Source organism: Dermacentor silvarum, chromosome 7 (assembly GCF_013339745.2).
Source record: "Dermacentor silvarum isolate Dsil-2018 chromosome 7, BIME_Dsil_1.4, whole genome shotgun sequence".
NCBI classification, from domain to species: domain Eukaryota; kingdom Metazoa; phylum Arthropoda; class Arachnida; order Ixodida; family Ixodidae; genus Dermacentor; species Dermacentor silvarum.
Genome location: NC_051160.1, coordinates 62236739 through 62243627, shown reverse-complemented (window position 1 = coordinate 62243627; position 6889 = coordinate 62236739). Strand labels below are relative to the sequence as shown.

The 6889-nt window shown below is 43.7% G+C and overlaps 1 long non-coding RNA gene across 1 annotated transcript; it reads left to right on the top strand.

Annotated features, from left to right (window-relative positions):
- Positions 1–438: 438 nt before the first annotated feature.
- Positions 439–4321, top strand: LOC125946506 (uncharacterized). The gene is made up of 3 exons (XR_007467629.1): positions 439–1237; positions 2243–2380; positions 4187–4321. It is a non-coding gene; the product is annotated as an uncharacterized LOC125946506 (long non-coding RNA).
- The last annotated feature ends 2568 nt before the right edge of the window (positions 4322–6889 follow it).

The window sequence follows — 6889 nt, the reverse complement described above, 5'->3', positions numbered from 1 at the left end:
TTAATGAAAGTAGTAACCATGCTTCTAGTGAAGTATCCTCGCCACATGAGGATGCTCAATCCGAGGACAGTTTTCACGAAAGTGACCTTGCCTTGAAAGGAGAAAATGCAGAAGCACACACGCAAGACATTTCTAGATAATATTTTGTTCCACAAAACGACCCTCCTATGAGCGCGGGCATCGAAAATGGAGGTTCTTCGGACTATGCATCATCATCTGCAGAAAATCAGGCAAGTCTTTGTCCACGTAAATGTGTGGAATTTCAAGGATGGCTATGATGGGTTACAAGTCACCGAATTCCGCTTGTCCCAGTTTCTGAACTTCTCCGGAAACTAAGCACCACTTTCGACGTTGATTTTGTCATCGACGCGAGGACATTGTTGAACAGTCCTCGATACACTTCAACGCGATCTGTCCCTCCTGGCGAATATTGCCATTTTTCTGTGAAGGAAAATTTAGAACGCATGATTGCTGTGTTCCTGAGTGGCTGTCGAGGGTAGATCCCTTGACAACGCTCAGAGAATGTTAAATGACAATGTCAGCCAAGTTGGACTGACGGTTCAAACTGTAAAATGTTTTGATATTGTTTGTCGCAGTTTTCGTTTTGTCTGTTTGGTTAACCTGTTTTACTTTGACCGAAAGGAAGAAAAAGACACCGTAGTCTAGTTGCTAGAGAACCGGCTGCTGTGACCCACGGCAGAAGTTCGATTCCATTATAGGTTGCACATCACTTGTTTGTATTATAAAGCGAGTTAGGAACCTACCTACCTACCGCAAAGTGCCAAGAATGAGGCATTAAAAAGTTCGACTTTTGTTATTTCAAATTATCTTTGTAAGGTGGCGCTAGTATTATGGTAGCAGCCGCATTTTGTATTTTCTTAGTTAAATTAGCTAGCATTTCTGTGCTTCAGGTACCGAGTACGAAGCCACACTGAGTATTTTTCTGCATTGCAGCAGCGTGTGTCGCAAGAGGATGCAGCGCCGTGACGTGTCATAGCGGCTACCTGACAAAGCGAGGAGTGGCGCGACGGCTCATCGGCGTCATCGCTTGCGCCGACGCAGTCTGAGCAGCCAAGCGGACTGCGCTCTCCGCGCAGCTTCCCTCCAGATTGCGTAACTTTTGAACCCGCCGTTACATTGACCGTTATTTTTGTCAGGACCAGCCGTTAAGTTCCTGACGCGTATTCGTTCATGAACTGCGGAGCGCCAGACTGCCTTCCACATCTTCTTTGCTCACGTAAGTAGTCACGGCCACTTTGACACCTGTCGTGTTTAATTATTTACGGTTTTCAGGCGGGAGTTTTAGGTGGAAGTTTTAGGCGGTAATGAAGTTTTTCAATGAAAGCGCCTTGATTTTAACTGCAATCTCTAATATTGTTTAAGAGGCATGTTTACGTCTGCGTACGTTTCTTTTATTGTATGCGTATTCAGGTTTGCCAAAGCTGTCTAAAATTACCTCTGCGACGTTTCGTTGACCATTGATCGTTAGGAAGACGATGACATTCCCGTTTGGCGCAGAATGATTAGACGTGCTACGATCTTCGCGTAGCCACAGCGTTCTTCCGTCAACGCTCTTGTGCGAGATCACTCGTGTGTTTTTCCGAGCGTGAAAGGTGCCCGCGAATACACGCAAAACTGCCGAACGACTGGCCGCTCGAGGCAGTTTGCGTGTATTGGCAGGCACCTTTCACACTTGTAAAAACACTTTATGTAGCTCATATTGAGAAACAGAAAGCGGTATCAGGGGTTTCTCATGTTGCTTTACAATCTTCTCATTGACACTTTTGATCTAACTATAGTAATTGAGAAGTTAATTAATTAATTAGAACTAATTATCTAACTAGGCGGAATGCAAAAAATAATCTGAGTATCTCCAACATTACCTTGGTTCTGTCCTGGTACGTGGCACTTGCATATTTTTAAAGTTTGGCTAAAGTTAAATGAAACACCCTGCATGTAGTGCACTGTTGCCTTGTTTTTTGTAACATAATCCTGACAGTGTAGCTATTTACAGCATCTTTTTTTAGGATACCTAACATTTTTTGGCTTCAGTCATGCAACAAATAAATTTTGAGGTCGCACTGGCGTTTTCTTTTTGCAAGTCTGTGCAGTAACAAAATTCTGTTAAAAAAGAAAAATTCCAATATACAGTTGTAATAGGCACTGCTGTTACATTATAAACATAGATACTCCGAGTTTATCAGCATAACAATAAAGAGTTTTTTTGTAACTTACTATGCAGGCACATACCTACGTGCAAGAGAGAAGGCGCGTGAGGGTGAAGACACCGATCATGTACCCTCTACAGGTGCCAAATGGGCAGACGAAAACGCCGCCGCCCAAAGGGCCACCACGAAACTCCTGAACTCCAAGAACCCAGGTAACTGTTATTTCATATTAAAGTCGTACGAATTAAATTTTCAGCGTGATACATATACAGTCGTATCTCGATAATTCGAACTCGAAGGAGCCCGAAAGTTTGTTCTAATTAAAGGAAAGACTTATTTCTGAAGTATTCGTGCACCACAGCACGACGTACGAATGGAGTCGTTAGATATCACGGCGCGCAAGCAGATGGCGAGTAGGGGCCACGAGACTGCCCACGTCGAGCAACGCGCTCGCAGAAAACGATGCTGTAGGGAGCGGGCGGCGCCAGCACGGCGGCGCCGGGCGCGCGCGGACACGTCAAAGGTGAGGGAGGAGGGCGTCAGGGAAGCGGATTTGGCTGAGCAGAGGTGACCCCGTCGCTTCGGTGGCTCCCCTCACTCTCCCTCTCAACTCCCTCGTAGCTCCCCCACCTTCGACTGTCTCCGTGCGCGCCCGCCGCCGGCCCGGCGCCAGCTTAACCCTCTCCCTTTCTTTTCCTGCCGTTGAAGCGAGCGTTGGCCGGTTGTGAGCAGTTTCGTTGGCGGGACTGGGCCTCCGTCGTAGCTCCTCTGCGTCGCAGCCGCAGCGTTGAGACATCGACTCGAACACGCGTGTTACGGCGCGACGACGTAACGGCGACCATGCCATTTAAGAGAGAGAAATTTACGCCGCGGTTCTTTTTCTTTTATTGCGATAGAAATTATATGGGCACTCCAAGCGCATTTTTGCCGCCGTCGTCGTCGCCGTGATAATCCGTATAAAGTGCAACGGCGATGAAATCGTCGCCGCGCGCCATGTGTGGGTTTTAGTGTGTGGGCTCATTTCGGTGTAAGCAATAAATTGCATATGCAAGCACTCTAGATCATAATTGATATATAAACTGCACGAGCTTAACCTTTAACCCATTGCGTAACTATAATTATGTCACCAAGGTCAAAGTTAGTGAAACTGGGTGGAAAATTACGGCTTATGTTCCCACCTTGTGTGTGGATGACTCACTGTTTTTGTAAAAAAAATTCTTTACAAGTGCTTGGCAATGTTATTGTGTGGAGGTTTTCAAACAGGCAAGTCATAGGCGTGCAACATTTTAATGGTTTAATTACAGCAACTGAAGTTCTTACTGTATATGCTTGAAGCAGCCGTTCTGCAAATAGTCGCTGTTACTTAAGGTTGCACTCGTCTGCTGTCTTTTATTTTTTAAGGAATCGCAATATATTTGCTCAATTTGAAGTATGCGATGTGTTTGATAGACTGGTGTTTAGGTATATGCTCAAGCCTGCGCCATTTCTGAGTTGGCTATGTCATCTGTGGCAAATAAAATTGCGGTGGTGTAACAATGCTGTCACACTGAAGCTGTGCCTTTGCAGAGCCACACTTACCTCTTTTCTCGTACAACATTATCAGAAATGCATTATCTATTCCTTTCTTTGAATGCTAATTGGCACCTACTTCGCACGTGTTTAGGAGGCTGCTGTCATCTACCAGTCGCCAACTAGTCAAGACAACAGCCTCCTGAAAGCTAGCAAAATAGCCGACACTTACACTGGTTGGCGATTGTACATGCAACACCTTCAGTTAGATGTAAAGTATGTCTTCAAGGCAACAGAAGGGAATTTCACTTGTGATCGGTTAATGTTAGAACCATGTTAATAAAGGTGGAATGCTCGAAAACTGTGTGCTTGGACCAATATATTGTAGTGCTGCCCATTGCCAAGATATATTGCAGTGCTTATTGCCAATGCATTGAAAAACTATACGTTCACTAAGAAAAGTGTGCTTCAATTAATATACGTTTTACACATGCCTAATGTTTTTGCAGTAAGAAGACCTGCTGAATTAAGGAGCTACAGCCCAGCAGCCTGTTCGAAACCAGGTTTATCAAGGTCGATACCTGTAATGGACGTTACCCGGAGGCACTCATATTTAATGTTGATTGCTAGCTTGTCTAGTCGTGTTTACTTTTTGCAATAAAAAATGTTATTGCTGTATGTGTTTCGTGTATTGCACAAGCGCAAACCTGCATGCCGCCGGCCGGCGAAACGCCGCAGGGGCATGGGGAGAGGGAAGGAAAGGGAGACGAGGGGGGCGCTAGAGGGGAGGGTGAAAAAAAAACGGATGTCAAAATCCTGATTGTAGCAGGATTCAATCTGTATTTTTTAAATGCTTCTAATGGTCTTACAAAATCCCATTTCAAGACAGGATTTTTCGAAACTACTTTAAGCAGGATTCTAGAACTTCTTGCAATAGTCATATCCGCCGGACATTAGCAACGATATACGACCGTTTATCACCTTCTAAACGGACTGCACGGATTTTTTAGTGCGTCTTTCAGACGTTCATTTAGTCTTGGCGAATCGGTATGGAAGCAGTTTTCTATCGCTTTTGTGCTAGCTGGGTAATGAAAGGTCTGGCGGAATAGCTCTTTATAAATACCGAAAACAGAAATGCAAAGGTTCTTGTGGGGACATACCATATCGCATACGCACTTTAATTAGTTTGCAAGCATGCGCAGTTCTTTCTTTCTTCATTATTTTTTTTTGCTTGATATTATTGTGCTCGAAGAATTCGCTACTGCGAGCCACGAATCTTACCCACTCAGAATCAGCCCACAGCTATTCTTCATCAGGTAACCGATCAGGGGAAAATATTCAGCTCCTTCAAGCAAAAGAAAATTATTTCTTCTCCAGCAGGCAAAAGCAAAATTGGAAGAGGAACCCATACCTCGCAGAAATTTGGAGGGGAAACCAGAATGCCGGGCTAATTCATAAACTGCGGAATCTTCCTGCGTTCCTGCGCGAGATACCTGAAGCATTCCAGAAACTTGCAGTCGAAAGCGCTATAGCGAAAAACGCGACGGGGTAAGGCAGCGCCAGACACTTTGTGACAGGTTTAGAATTTTCGAACATCGACGGCCTTTTACGCCTGCGCATCTGCATAGTTCGTGGCAGTGAACCTCCATTGCTCGGTTTCCACTTGTTTATGCGCAAGATCTTGAGCATGGGTGTAATTAGGCGCTCGCGTTCGATCGCGAATGAAATTTGCCAGAATATCATCCCCAAATATTTTGGACGATAGCTCACAAAAATAACATTGCAGGAGTTGTCGTCATATGTACATGTTTTCTCGCACAAGTTCATACTAACCGGAGGTGAAGGTGTAATGAAAACGATGGTGCACGGTTTCATTGCGCGCATCAATATCAGTGCGTTCTCAATTTTCCGACATTACCCTATTGCTTTTTATGATGTGTTTCGCTTTTATTTTCTCGGTATTACGCTGTCTTGTGGATACATGCTCACGTTCTTGCGCACGTTTTGGTAATATCACTCAAAAAAAAAACTCTCCCAATTCCCACCGCAACTTATTCACCTGTAAAGCTTGGAGCACTATAAGTAGATAAAGAAACAGTGGTGGTTTGCGGGTTGAACAAACACGCAGATAGTTGTGGGGGGGGGGGGGGGGGGGGGAGTGAGAGAGGGAGAAGAGACGAAATTGAAGGTTCTAAACTCCGCAGTTCATGTGATTGTACTATCTGCTAAGAAATGCTGATAACGTGTTCTTTAGGCATGAGCTGCCCCAACGAAACTGAATATTATAAAGAAAAGCATTGTTGCAAATTTAGAGGCAAATGGTGGTACATTCTTTGTGAAACATCAAGCAATTATAGGTGCATTTTATGACCATACAGACATCTGGATTTGAGAAAGCCGACCAAAATATGACAACCTACAAAAAAACCTGATTCCTTGATGCACTAGCTGCAATGTATTTGTCGCTGCTCCAATTAGTACAACGATGGCGTTACCTTTGATTGAATTATTAATAGGATAAATAGGTAGCATTTTGTTAGCCTTCTTCCTTTTATGTGGAATTGTAATTTGTGAATGTTTTAGAAACCGGATGTGAGCACAAAGTAAGCATTTTTCGTCTTACCCCGAGAGTTCCTTGTTGCTTCTTTGGTCTTTAAATCTAGGAACAGGGCATTCCCCACGCTTTGTATTCAATTTCTGACATATGGGCCCGAATTGTCGTGCTAAGAAACACCATAGTGTACAAAAACGCTACGTTTATTTTATTACAAAAGTAGCTTGTTCTCGACGAGCCATATCGGTTCATCTCGACAAAACAGCCCAAAACTGAGTTGCTGCATCAAATATGATACGGTAAACAATATTTGCCTCACTGATTCGCCGCATCCTATTTCTTGTTGGATACATTAGCAGCACAGGCTGATAAAAACCAATTGAACTCCATTTTTGGTTCTTCTGCAGAGCTTTAAGTGTACAAATTGTTAAAATAACTTATCAGTTTAAAAACATTTTACGCTAAACTTAAAAGCAGCCGAGAAACAAAAAAAAACCCCTAATCTATTTCTAGAGTCAGGTAGCCACTGTGTAGTTCATTTTTAGACGTACACAGATCCTGGTAAATTATGCTTCGTTTAGTCCGATAAGCTGGAACGAAAAATTCTCTGTGGAATATAGAGGGTGTCTTTTTTTCTTTTTAGACGATAGAACTTTTT